This window comes from Tachypleus tridentatus, chromosome 6 (genome assembly GCF_004210375.1).
Source record: "Tachypleus tridentatus isolate NWPU-2018 chromosome 6, ASM421037v1, whole genome shotgun sequence".
NCBI lineage: Eukaryota > Metazoa > Arthropoda > Merostomata > Xiphosura > Limulidae > Tachypleus > Tachypleus tridentatus.
In genome coordinates this window covers 66,118,407-66,132,426 of record NC_134830.1, presented here as the reverse complement: position 1 = coordinate 66,132,426, position 14,020 = coordinate 66,118,407, and the positions used below count along the sequence as shown (strand labels likewise).

Sequence of the window (14,020 nt, the reverse complement as noted above, 5' to 3'; positions counted from 1 at the left end):
GAGAAACAATGAACATGTATTTTAAAGCAAGAAAAACCAAAAAAGATGCCAGTAAATATCCTATTACTTTAACCTTTTAAGTGTTAAATAAACAGTAGCTTTCTCGCTTGAATATTGTTTTATGAGAGTATTATATCCCATAAAAACACAAGTGCAATACTAACCTTTAAGTGTAATGTGCTTCTTAACTAGTTTGTCTTTTCGCGTTATCTTTGAGACGAATAAGCACACGCTTCGGTCACACGATGAGATTAGAGGTGATATTAGTTGCGTAAGTAGATTTAGGTGGTTTGTTTGTTTCTTGTTAATCACAAAGATATACAGTGGTTTTCCGCGTTGTAAATACTCTGACTTACCGCAGTCTAACCGAAGGGTACGTTTAGGTGGAGTTTATTAGATTTCTCTTTTACTTCATTGTTCGCTTGTTTCAAAATTTCCCAATAGAGCTACATGAAGTCTGCTTTCACTAATTTTGGCTAATAGACTAGAGTGAAAGCAGCCGGTCGTCAGCACTCAGCGCTAACTCTTGGGATACTCTTGTCTGATCGACAGTGAATTTTGATCTTCACTCTTACAGATCACTCACGGTCCTATATTTAGTGCGGAGTGCGTGTTTTTTTTTTTTTCAGAAACGAGACGCGAACCATAAACTATTCGATTTACAATCAGTGTTTACATGCTAAACATTAGGCCTCATCCAGTCTCGGGAGTGTTAGGCGTAGTAAAAGATGAGTTAGCATATGACGTGTCAAACGTTCATAGGTTTGTTGATTTTTTTAACACGTTACGTGTTAAAGGTTTATGAGTTTTGTCAACATGCTGCCTGTCAAAAGCTCAGTTTACTATTCAAAATACCCGCGTATGAAACTAGAAGAACAAACATACCGCAAATGTATAAAGAACAATGTATTGAAACAGAAAAATAGCCCGGCATGGGCGGGTGGTTAAGGCACTCCACTCGTAACATGAGGTTCGCGGGTTCGAATCCCCGTCACACTAAACATGCTCGCCCTTTCAGTCCTGTGGGCATTATATTGTGACGGTCAATCCTACTATTCGTTGGTAAAAGAGTAGCCCAAGAGTTGGCGGTGGGTGGTGATGACTAGTTGTCTTTTCTCTAGTCTTACACTGCTAAATTATGGTCGGCTAGCGAGATAGCCTTTGTGTAGCTTTGCGCGACAAACCAAAGAAAAAATAAGCTGCACAGTTTTGTTTAGAAAAAGCAATCAGAGCCACGGCTGACCATTATTTTTTGAAGAATCACATTTAGCGATTTTTATGAACGACAGAAGTTACTTAATAAAATCTATGTCGAAACTGATACTACTGTTGAGTGAAATGGCTTGAAGATTTACTCTTCGAAGGGTTTGTTTTGAATTTCGCGCAAAGATACACGAGGGCTATTTGCGCTAGCTGTCCCTCTTGGAAAGGATGTTGTGTTACGGATTTGTTTCTCAACGGAACGTCCGTAGGATTATAACATTAAAAGGTGGGTTTCTAGACCCGTGGTGGACATATCATAGATAGCCCATTGCATAGCTATGTACTTAACTACAAACAAACGTGTACAGACTATTTAATGTAACGATTTTCAAAGAAATAAAAGCGCAGCTTAATATTAGCTTCCGATCAAAGAGATCCACCAACTTGAGGATGACTACCAGTCATCCTGGCAACGAATATAGCTAACTAGATACGTTATTTTAATTTCATAATCGATAATTTATTTTTCCTGAAACCAGAATAACCTAGTTTCAGACGTTAGGACGTTAAAAACATTTGCGTTTTTTATAATGTTCAACTTATTATTATTTTGAGAATGTTACCATAAAGACCCTTTCAACCAATAAGACATGTGGAAAACTACATTCATGTCCATGTAGGGTTAGGAGTGATGTTTGCTTTATTATGTTATCATATGTATTAATGTAAGCTATATTGAGAATCTTACGTTTGGAGCAGGAAAATGTCAAATGTAGTACACTGTTTGTAAGAAGCCTGTATCATCAGGTATCATCATAAAGTGTATTACCATTTTATCTGCTCAAGTTAACTATTATAAAGGTAGATATAATAAGATGGAAAGAATAAAATCTTAAATAACTCCTAAACTAGTGTCACAACACTAGGCATATTATATTGAATAGGTTTCTACAGAGTCTTTTCAATATGAAATAATTAAAAAATACTCTTTTGCGCGCACTTTTGATCAACCAACAGTAAAATGTTTTAGTCTGAGTTGTTAAAAACTGCCTTACTACGTTATTGGCTAGTTATTTAAGTTTAGGTAATTTAGGTAGCAGAACGCGCGTCTGTCATGTGCCAGGTCTCAAGTTCAGTTCCAGGACAAGGAAATATATATAATGATGAAAAGTGAAAATATCACATTAGCGCCTAACTTGTAGCCATCCCTTAACCCTAAAGTTAGTCCTGAAGACGAGCTTTGTGAGTACAAGAGAGAAAGACTGTCATAGTTACTTGAGCACTTCAAAAGTGTTTTACTAACAAGAGTTAGGAGATTAGCACTTTGACATAGTTGATAGAGTAGGCGCCTAGTGTGTGATAGTTCTCGATTCCAAAAATCGAAGCGACGAAATATACATTGTAAAAAGAAAAGAAAATAGAATAAATTCCCATAATACAATGCGTTAATTTGCTTTCGTCAGCAGATTTTTGAATGAGTCCATAGTCTTTGTAATAATAACACTTACTTTTCATTTTATTAATTAATTATCCATTCTAATAATATGAAAACAGCAATACAAACATTTGAAGATCTGACTCTAATTCAAGCATCCTGTGTACCCTACCATAGTAAACACAGATCTTTTCGGTCCAGCCCAATGAACGCCCAGCGAGTCTCTTTTATTCTAAAAGCGCCATTAGATAGCTAACTCACTTTAATGGCTTAATAGTCAATTACTTTGGAAAGGAACTCAGGATCGTGGAAGAGGGGGATAACATATCATGGTCAGCGACAGTTGCTCATACCCCATTGTAAAACAATTAGCGAGTTGTTAGTAATGGACCAAACACTGAACAGAAATGAACTGTTATAAGCTTATAAAATCTCCGAGCAGTCAAATTGGTATGTCTCTATAAGAGTAATGCCAACTATTACTTAGGGTAAACGAGTACATACTATCTACTAAACTGGTTGAGTCTGGCATCCGTTGTATTGCCTGATTATATTGCTCTTACCATATACTAGCCTGTCGATAGTGATACGTATTATATAGTAATATAAATGAGATTGCCGTGTTTGTGCTGTGTAGATTTAGCTTCTGTGTATCTCAGTTTATAATTAATATATGCATACATTATTTGTATATTTAGTCTCTTGATTACTTTAACGTTTACATTACACTCATGTGACTGTTATACGAAATACTTAATTTTGATACGCTATGTGGAATTTATTGTTTGTTGAACCCTTTGATATTACTAGATACTCGTTCTTTTATCTGTATCCATAATCCCTGTCTTTAAAAAAAACTTCCCTCTGTTTCTATTATTGTTTGTAAGAGGAACAAGCATTGGATACTATTTACAAAACCAACCCAAACATGGCGTCGTGAATTGGACGTTTTTGGTATTATTTTCCTATTGTAGTGTAGAAAGTATTTTAACATTCTTTATGGATAACAATCCACCTAAATAATTCTAATTACACTATTCTTCAGTTTGCGTTAGAAAAGATTCATTAAAGATAGGGTATAATTAAAACAAAGTTGTTATTTAAGAATTGTTTGAATGAAAACTGCGTTTTACCTAATGTTTGTTTGTTTTTAATTTCGCGCAACGCTACACGAGGGCTATCTATGTTAGCCGTCTCTACTTTAACAGTGTAAGACTAGAGGGAAAGTAGCTCTCTACATCAACATATCACTGACGTTTTTAACCGTACTTGAGAATGAATGCTAACGACACTCATTGGTTCTGCTCAGTAATGTTAGGACTATTTGTTCAATTCAACATTTGCTATAAATATCTCATGTATTGATGTGCTTTGTCTATAAGAATGTTCAGGTCATCTTACATTATCCTGTTAAAATTGGGAGTGCCTAATCCAACTTTTCATCATCCAAGATAAAACGCGGTTCTACTCTTGTGCCAGAGGAGCGCTCAGTGAGTTTTCTAACTACCTAGCTATCTGTTATATCCCCCCACCTGCAAACAACACCCGTCTTCGGCCTAATCTCGTGTTCGTGAGAATTCCATTAGTTGACTGTATCAAAAATATATGTAACAATAAGGAGAAAATATACAATGCGTAGGTTTTGCTGATATAACCGTTCATGTTAAAATTTGTTGCGGATAAATATAATTATTTGCGAAAGAGTGCTTGCTAAGAAGTTATTTATATATATTTTTTATTAAATATGTACATGCGTGTAATATGGTTGCCGCAGTAAATGAATTATGGTTTTGTTTGTCATTTCATTTTTATGAGTTCTTTAAAACAGTAGAAAGTAATTTTAATTTACAGTAAGTCAATGTAGCTTTTAGAAAGTGCTAATAATTTTTATTATGAAAAAGATTTCACTCCCACGTTTCGTTTTGTTTATTTATATTTAAGCATGGCGCCCCTCAGTGGCACAGTGAAATGTCTGCCGACTCATACCGTTAGAAACCGGGTTTCGATACCTGTGGTGGGCAGAGCACAGATAGCCCATTGTTCAGTTTTGTGCTTAATTTCAAACAAACAAACAAATTAAGTATGGCTTCCAAACGTTTTGTTATAGACAGTGGAACGCAAAATGTAAGTGTGCACCACTCAAGGAGGAGGTGGGTGGAGAGTCGGTGTTGGGTTCACAACTATGATAACAGGTTCATTTAAGTTATATCTGATAATACTAATTTAATTTTTTTTTAAAGCTGCGGTATATATGTTAGTAGTATTAGGTAATATAGAAACAACAATTAGCATAGGTTAGTTTCTTTCTTGTTCCAATCTCGTTCAAAGCTACGCAATGGTTATTTGCGCTAGCTGTCCATAACTTAGCAGTGACACGATTAGACGGAAGGCAGCTATTCAACACCATCCACTGCAACTCTTGGTGTATTCTTTTAACAACAAACACTGTAATTGACCCTCACTTTTATAACTCACCCACATCCACGGCTGAAATGGCGAGCATGTTTGAAGATGAGTACTTGAATTGCAACCCACAGATTGCGCGTCGAGGACCCTAATCACTAGCGCATGCCAGGCCCATTAACATGGGAAAATGATGTAACAAAACGCATGTTTAGAAATGGTTGGAGTCATAAAAATGTTTGTACACCCAAGATGTCGATGAACATGCTTTAGCATAATTCATTAAGTAAGGGACAAGTTCATAGTCGTAATTAGTATCAACTGACTCTTTGCCACAAGTTGTAGACTTAAATGATTTTCTGTGCTATTTAACAGTGTAGAAATACTCCTAATAGGCTTGTCTTTATATATTTCGGATTAGTTTTTTTTCTGTATTTTATTAAAACATGCGTATTTAAATTACACATATTACACATTTAGAAATCACTTTCTGAAAGAAGCAGGATTATTTATAATGTCCTCTGCATTTATTTTCTCAGACAGACGCCTAAGTGATTGATGAAACCAGCTTGGACCACTTATCTAAAGCGCTAAAGTATACGATAGGTCCAAATCGATAATATTTCGTAACCCCACCTAACACTTGTACTGTTATGAATTATGCATGTGTCTCAGACATGATGAAGATGAATGAAAGTTATTGTGAGTAGTATAATATACGGTTAAGAACAGGATATAGGACAGCAACACTCGAACTTTTTTTTTCACTTAAGTTACAGACTGATAAAATGTGTTACGAAAGTTCCATGAAAACAGAACAAACATTACATACAAAAGCTAGGAAGAAACTACTTGTTTAAGGCTCGAATAGTAATTGTTTCAGCCACTTTCTTATTTAAATAATATAGTCAAGTTTTTTCGATAAATGAGTTTATGATATTGAAATTTTATTTCTATGTGTTATATTTTTGTCATTTATATTCCCTGTCTAAACATAGTTTTAATAATTTTTTTCTTCAAAGCTAATTTAAAAAATATGCATACACTAGAAAATCAAGACCGAGGATCAGAAGAAAAGAATAACAAAGGACGAAAAGATAAACTTAAAAACATATGTGCTTCCTAACGGTAAAGACACAAAGAGAAAAGAAATGCACTTTTCAAGATTTATAGTTTTTCAAGATTATTAGTGTGTCGCTTGGTGCGAAAGCGGAAAATCTAAGGGCGTTAAGATCCGGGGTTCGTTTACCCGTCCTGGACACGGCAGGTAATATAATGAGGCTTTGCCCTAAAACAAACACACAGACATTTTTAGTGTAGTTCGCAGACGACCTAACTCTGATTCGTGTACTCTGAGATCCATCCACTGGTTACAGCAGTATGTTTACGGGTGTAAAACGATAGAACCCGGGTTTCGATGCCAATGGTGGGCAAAGTACAGATAGTTCATTGCGTAGCTTTGTGCTTAAATACAAAGAAACTTACTCTGAGAACTCGAAACTACAGTTCAATATTATTACTCTATTACAACACTATATGACTTTTATGATTTTTAAAAATTATTTACGCTAGATCTTTCAAATCAGGAAAAATCGTCATTGTTTTCAAAGTTACTAAATGTCTAAAATTAACATCGTCCTTTCAGTGTCCTAGTAAAGAAAAGAAATATTCTAAACAATTACTTCATCAACATAATACAGGCTTCTAGTTGTAAGATGCTATACGATCATCCTTTGTTTCACTCAAAAATATACTGAAAACTATTTCAAGGTATATTGGACCAATATAAACCTACTTTTTCAGTTGCTGTAATTCTGGTTGCCTTATTCAATTTTCTTAGGTATATAAGTTTGTTTTTAAATGTATGTCACTTAAACTCTTCCATTTTGCTGCTTGTTTTCTTATAGCAAAGCCACATCGCGCTATCAGCTGAGTCCACCGAGGGGAATCAAACACCTGATTTTAGGGTTGCAAATCCATAGACTTACCGCTGTACTAGCGGAGGACCTGTTTTTCTGATCTCATATTCTAACAACGTAATGGATTATTTAACAGACCGGTATAAATAATTACAGAAGGAAAATATGTGTATTTGAGTTTTCCATTCATAAGTATTTGCTACGTTTAATGCATTTAGGCCTTATATTATGGACTCAAATTGCGAGTGGTTATTGCAAACTTCATGGCAGCATTAAACTGGATTCTTTTAAACAAATGTGGGTACGGGTTTGAATGATAATAATGCTGTTGCGTCTCAAATTAAATAGTAAAAATCACTATATATAAAAACATCACAGCTGACTTATCATCATAGTATTTGTTGTTCATCCTGACTAGTTTCATGTAGTTGCAGTTTAACGACCTGTTTCCCCTCTAGTTGAATGGTATAGCTCCTGTCAATGTGCTGACGTCAGTCAGAAACGACCTTGGCGGGACGAGCAGTGGTGTAGTAAATCTTGCTGGTAAGAATGGAACGTGAGCTGTCGGCACTTTTGTGTAATGTGGATGTCTTTGATGTGGGGTGTAGATCGATATCTGCGATTTGGTTAGTAAATGATCACGAAATTGCTACAGGAGTGCGCATGCGCCTGTTAAAGTTTAGGAAAAAAGGCAGATATGATTTTATCTGGAGATGGATTTTTAGTGATCTCGCGAACAATGTACAATGGCACTGACTATGCTATGGTGAATGTTCTTAGGCCTCTAAGGTCACACGGATGTGTGTTTTTCTGCATTTTGTATTTGCCGTTAGGGCTGTCAAACCTATCTATGTATTACCACAAATGACTCTTCGTATTAACAATTGTAACTAGAAGTTTGTAGAGTGAATTTCTTTGCATATGTAAGCATTATAGGTTCAGAAACGTTGTAAATAAATGTTGACCAATAAAAGTTGGAGTGATTTTCAAAAAAGTCTCGAAACCCGAGCACTGTTCTCCATAAGAAGAATGAAAATAATATGTGTGTCAGCTAAGGCTTGTATATTGAACAGGTCACTCATAGTTCATAAATAAGCAAGAATGAACTGTAATTATATATATATGTATATACCTTACTTGAAAAAACTTGTTAGTATGAAGTTTCATACCAGATAAAAATAACTGAAACGGTTGTATTTTATCTATGACAACTTACGGGCGACCTGTATAACTGATAATATAGAAATCACTTTATGAAAGAAGCAGGATTATTTATAACGTCCTCTGCATCTAATAGTCCATTAGAGAAAGAAGATGTGATTGGGGTGAGATTCCAACGAACACACTTATTGTTGTTGACAAGAGAAGTCATATTGTTAAGAGTGTAAATCATATATTAGTTCACACGTCTACTGTGTGCATAAATGTGTAAATTGATAAACAAATGGGAAAGTTTGTTTGTTTGAGAGTAAAGTCACGTTTGTCTGTCTGCTGCGGGGAACCGAGCCCTAAATATTAGCGTTGTTAGTCCATAAACCTACCACTATTTGCGGGGGGAACATAGGAAGTCGTGTTAGTGGTATATGAAAATATAAAATTTTAAAAACTGGAAGCAGAATTATTTTCATTAAGACAATTTTATTGTAACTATAATATAGTATGAACATATTTCTTTTAGAAAACAGTACAATTAAGCCTGCTTGTATGACGTGTAGCGTTAAATATATCATTATTTAAGTTTTCGTAATTCTCTCACTGGTTTGTTTCTTAAATGTCGCGCAAAGCTACTCGAGGGGAATCTGCGCAAGCCATCCCTAATTTAGCAGTGTAAGACTAGAGAGAAGACAGCTAGTAAACACTTGGGCTACTCTTTTACCAACGAATAGTGGGATTGACTATCACATTATAACACCCCCACGACCATGTCGGGCCTCTCTCATTGGCTCAGATTAACTTATTTTGAGGAAGGGTGTGAAATCACACCTTCTTTTATGGTATGCAAGAAACCAATTTTTTTTATAAAGTGTAAAACGTTAGGTATGTCCATATATGTAAATTGACTAAACATGACTGATTATTACTTTACAAAACACGATGTATAATTCTGTTATTGTTACTCATAGATTATAGCTTGGAAACAGACCAACAAATTATTTTTATCGTTCCAAAACGTATATAAATATATTATGGTTGGTTAGTTATTTTATGTAGCAGAAAATTTGTAATTAGATAAGAATAGTTTACTTATTTTCAAGTTGGCTTGAATAGTAAACATCTAAATAAAAGCTGCTTGTTAGATACCAAGACGGTAGATTGTTATAAATAAACAGAACAGATAATTGTATTTTTTTTATATACAATCACTAGAAACAGTTAATTATTATCTATAAACAGCTTGTAAACAGAGCAGTTATGTTCTATATAGAACGTGCTCCCTAACTACACAACTAGGTGATAGCTCTACCTGTTACACATCCTTGAATTAAACCAGATAGAGTGAGTTTCTTTATGGAGCAATCTGACACTTGTATAAATGAAATATAGGAAAAGTTGTTATTTTATTTATAGAATATAACTCTTAAATACCCTAGGAGTGAGTTATTAAATTTTGTTAATTGATTTGCTGTACAGAAAGCATATTATAAATGGATCGCGTATAGTTGCTCTTTTCATAGCTTATGAAGGATAAAAGTTACAGGTGCAAACAAATATTACATATACAACATAAACTTGAAATAGTTTACGAACGGTTAGTTATTTTCTATGTGTGCTATAACGAACCCATTAAATTGACTAGCGAGAGTGCTCGTTTGTTTTTTATGGGACAGTACTGGTAAATAAAACAAGGTATGTTAGTCAGTTTTCTTACCTGAAATTCAGCTGTAAATCACATCATGTATATACAGCAATAACAAAGAATAGAAAGTTATTCTAAATAATGAAATCCAAACACAAAATACAGAGCGAACTGTCTGAGTTTTGTACATAATTACACACTGAGTTAATTTCATTAATATAATTAGTCATTTTTACTCTTATTAAAATTACCGAAAACTCTTAAGCTAACCGATTTTCGTGGGATGTTATTCGATTTACAGTTGGAATTATAGTAAGTACTGATGATGCAGTATATCCCAATCATTATATATATATATTTTTTAGTTTTCTTATGTAGTTTTGTCAATTTGTAATATGTGTAGTTAACGTGATTAATTTATAAGTTACTCTTTAGTTTTGAACTATAAAATTGACTTACTTTTCATCACAACTTGCTGATGATGTTGCTTCTAGAATTGAACTAAAATTATTTCTATAAAGAGTGTGTCATTAAATTAGTACAAGAACAGTGTTTTTTTTCTTTATCTCATACTTCTTGTAAACAGAGCAGGAAAGCATGTTGTATTTTTCTTCAGCATAAATTTTTGGATTAAACTAAACTAGGACTATTAATTATTTGGTGCACAGAACAGTTTTTGAACACGTTATTACTCTCGCTGACGAGGGTGTTGCGATCGTATTCGTTTGTGTCTAACTGTGTTTCCATGCAAGTATCTCAAAAACTAAGATACCTATATATACGATAGTTTTATACAAAATGGGAAGTCATTATGAAAAAATGCTTTCCAAATATGGTCAGGATCCAAACTAGGATCCACGTTCTGGATCACGCTGAAGCTTATTTTATAATGGAGAGATTGGGCATTTTCATGGTTTTTGGGTTAATAATCCTGTAAAATGTGATCGGAGTTGTACCATATTTCATGCTAACATTAAGGTTGAGGCTCCTCATTATAATACAGAAAGATGATTTGGATGGTTGAGCCTCCTCATTATACTACAGAAAGATGATTTGGATGGTTGATGCTCCTCATTATATTACAGAAAGATTATTTGGATAGTTGATTATTCTCGATCTGAGAAGGGTCTTCTTAGTTTTCGAAGGCAAAATGTAGTAAAGCTTTATCTCGTCCAGTTACAGTATTAGACATTTGTGTGATAATTCTACTATTTCTTTTGTATGAGAAATTAGCTGTTGCTTTGTATTGAAATTCCTATAGGTATATTGTGCCCAATGTGTCTGAATGTTGTATGCACAAATATACTATTTATTCTGAAGCTCTAAAAGACTCTTTCGTAGAGAAATCTTAAAAATGACTCCGATTAATTTGGGTTACTGAAGCATACTTATAAGGTTATAGTTAAGTTAAAAACCACGTGTACTTAACTACTGAAGTATTTAAACAAATTTAGAACTTATTCGATGACCGTCAATATCCGGTATTTGACATTTACACATGTACGACCCCCTTCACACACACATCCGTTTAAAACTGCAAAGGATAATTTTAAGATATATCCCATAATTCTTCACATGAACAACAATTTTATAAGCGTTGTGTCCACGGCTTTAAACAACAGCTGGATAATCAAAATAACCAGTGTAATAAAGAGAAAAACAATGTAAGAATTTGAATGGCTGGTGGAAGTTTTATAGTTTGTCACTTACGTATGTTAATGTCAAAGTCACGATTTTTTTTTCTAATCGTTTGAATTATGTCATTACTGTTACAACTGTAACGTGTAGAATGAATAATATGAGTAAATACAGCTGCGATTCTTTTACATGAAGATCGAAAACATTCGTCAAGAACAGCATCAACTAGTGGAAAGCACGAACGAAATAATTGTTTGTATACTTGTATAGATCTTAATTATGCACAGGGTATGCCTCTCAAAGAGAACTGGCACTGTTACTGACCAATCGCTATTGGCAGTTTTCATTGACAGCCAACACGTCTTTGTGGATCTTTTGATTGCACCAGTAGAGCTGGGGGTGTAGACGGGCGCCCTGAAGGGCGGGTCCCGCGTGTAGGGGGAGGGAGTGGGGTAGCAGTTTTCCTGGCAGTGCGGAAGGAAGCGCGTGTTCCTACACGTGAGGTTGTGTCTGACGTGGCGTGCCTGCTGAGATTGTGCTGTGACATCTTATGCTTGTGTGGTAAGGGTTAGGAAGGAAAAAATACAAAGAGAAATATAGTTGTTTTGTTTTTTCATTTATTCTCAAACAGAATGTAACTACTTAATGAAACGGTTAGTAATATTTCAGTCTGACCACAGTCACCGATAAAATTTGACAGCAGAAAAGTGCTCTTTCAGTTCCCATTCAATGAGAACGCTTGTTACAAGAGATTTCCTGCGTATTGTGTCTCTGAAAGAATAACTAAATATGTGATATATATATATATATAAACACGTTTATCTTCAGTATACAGTCAATCAAATTCACTTTCAAGCATTTGTTGTTATGAGGTAGAGGAAATGTATTAAATTATTAGTTAAGTAAAGTAAATTGATAAGCAACGATTTATATTCACGATGGAGTGTTTTTACTTTGGAGGAACATATGAAATGTTCCAACGGAACGTTGGTCTGTCTTCTTCAATCAAGCGAGAGTTTCAAGATATATCCCATAATTCCTCAAATGCACAATAGCTTTTTTAGACTTGTGTCCATAACTTCAAACGACTAGATAGATAACTAAACTAATTAGCATAATGGATTTTTAAAACAATGCAAGAAATTGAATGGCTGTTGAAAGTTTTAGAGTTGATCATTTACTGAATATTTTAATTTCAGGGACACTATTTTTTTTTCTTCTAATTGTTTAGCTTTTGTCGTTACTGCTATAACTGTTACGTGTAGAACGAAAATAGGAATAAATACAGTTATGATTCTTTTACATGAAGATCAAAACAACTCATTGGTTTGTCTTCTTCAATCTTGTGTTCCGTCGAAGAATGTAGTGTATATGTTCTGCAAAAACAAAACCATTTCATTGTCCTTACAAATTGTGCTTTGCCAGTTTACTGTTATATTAATATAATGTGCTTCTGTTAATAACTGTCGACTATTTTTGCGCTTCTTCCTTTATGGTGATTATTACTAAAAGACGAGACGGAATGAACCATTTATCCAGATCTACTTGTCGGTCCATACCATACAGCTTGAAATTTAATAGTAGTTCATCAAGTGATTTATTTGCTGTTTTTTTGTACTCCAACTTGTTCTCCTATTGAGTTGTTTCACTTTTCACTAGAGTGACACGGTGTATGCTTTCCGCTGATTGTTATACTATTTCGACACCAATGGCATATAAACTGTGTTAATTTTTATTGAAAGTACAATACTTATTACATGAAATACACCCTTTATACATATATTTCAACATTCAACCCATGTTTTTAGTTTATTTATATTTTAACAGAATCCTTTTCTTTCCAGGTTGACCTCATGTATTACGATGATTCACTACGCGATGACTACAAACTGATGGATATTGCTTACATTTACACTTGGAAGCGAGTAAGTATACATGTTTGTCGCGTGTTATATACTCACTTGTAAGTACAGCGTAAGAGATAAAATACTGAGAAATGACGTAGAGCGACAAATACGCAGTCTTAAGATTTTCTTTATTTAAATCTCTTTTAATTTTAATTTTCTTAAAATTAGTATCAAGCTGTAAATGTAGTAAAATACGCATATAATATACCAATACGGGAAAGAAATTGAAGGGGGGTCCGCCGGTTAGCAAAGTTTGAGAACCACGCATTCATACCATTTATCAAAGGTAATTCTAGATGTATATTAAAATCACAACAAAATGGTGAAACAAACTATCACGTATTCAAAGGAGTGACAAACATCTTATAAATCAGTAAGGGATTCTTCATTATAACTGTCATGCAAACGCTTCAGGGTTCAGAGAAAAACTATTGAAGGATCGTGGAAAGAGTATAGCTGTACTGGTCAGTTAAGGTCCTCACATGTACCATACAAACATTTCTTAAAGAAAGGGATTTCGTGTCTACAGAATTTGTATACGTGGCAAGTGTTTAATGATGACAACAGATAAGAGGTTCTGATCTCATTGGTTAGTCAAAACAAGAAAGTCACCCCTATTAACAATGAAAGTCACTCTTTTTTTAAAAAACGAAAGTTTCCCGTTTTTAACAATGGAAACCACTCATTTTTTTCTCAAAAAGCTGAAGAAATATTTGCA

General features: G+C 34.3%; 1 pseudogene across 1 annotated transcript in view; it reads left to right on the top strand.

Annotated features, from left to right (window-relative positions):
- LOC143252716 (uncharacterized) overlaps positions 1-14,020 on the top strand; it is a 67,368-nt pseudogene that overhangs the window by 48,671 nt on the left and 4,677 nt on the right. Inside the window, exon 9 of the transcript XR_013029117.1 lies at positions 13,240-13,320. The product of XR_013029117.1 is annotated as an uncharacterized LOC143252716 (transcript). The remainder of the gene's footprint in view (positions 1-13,239; positions 13,321-14,020) is intronic.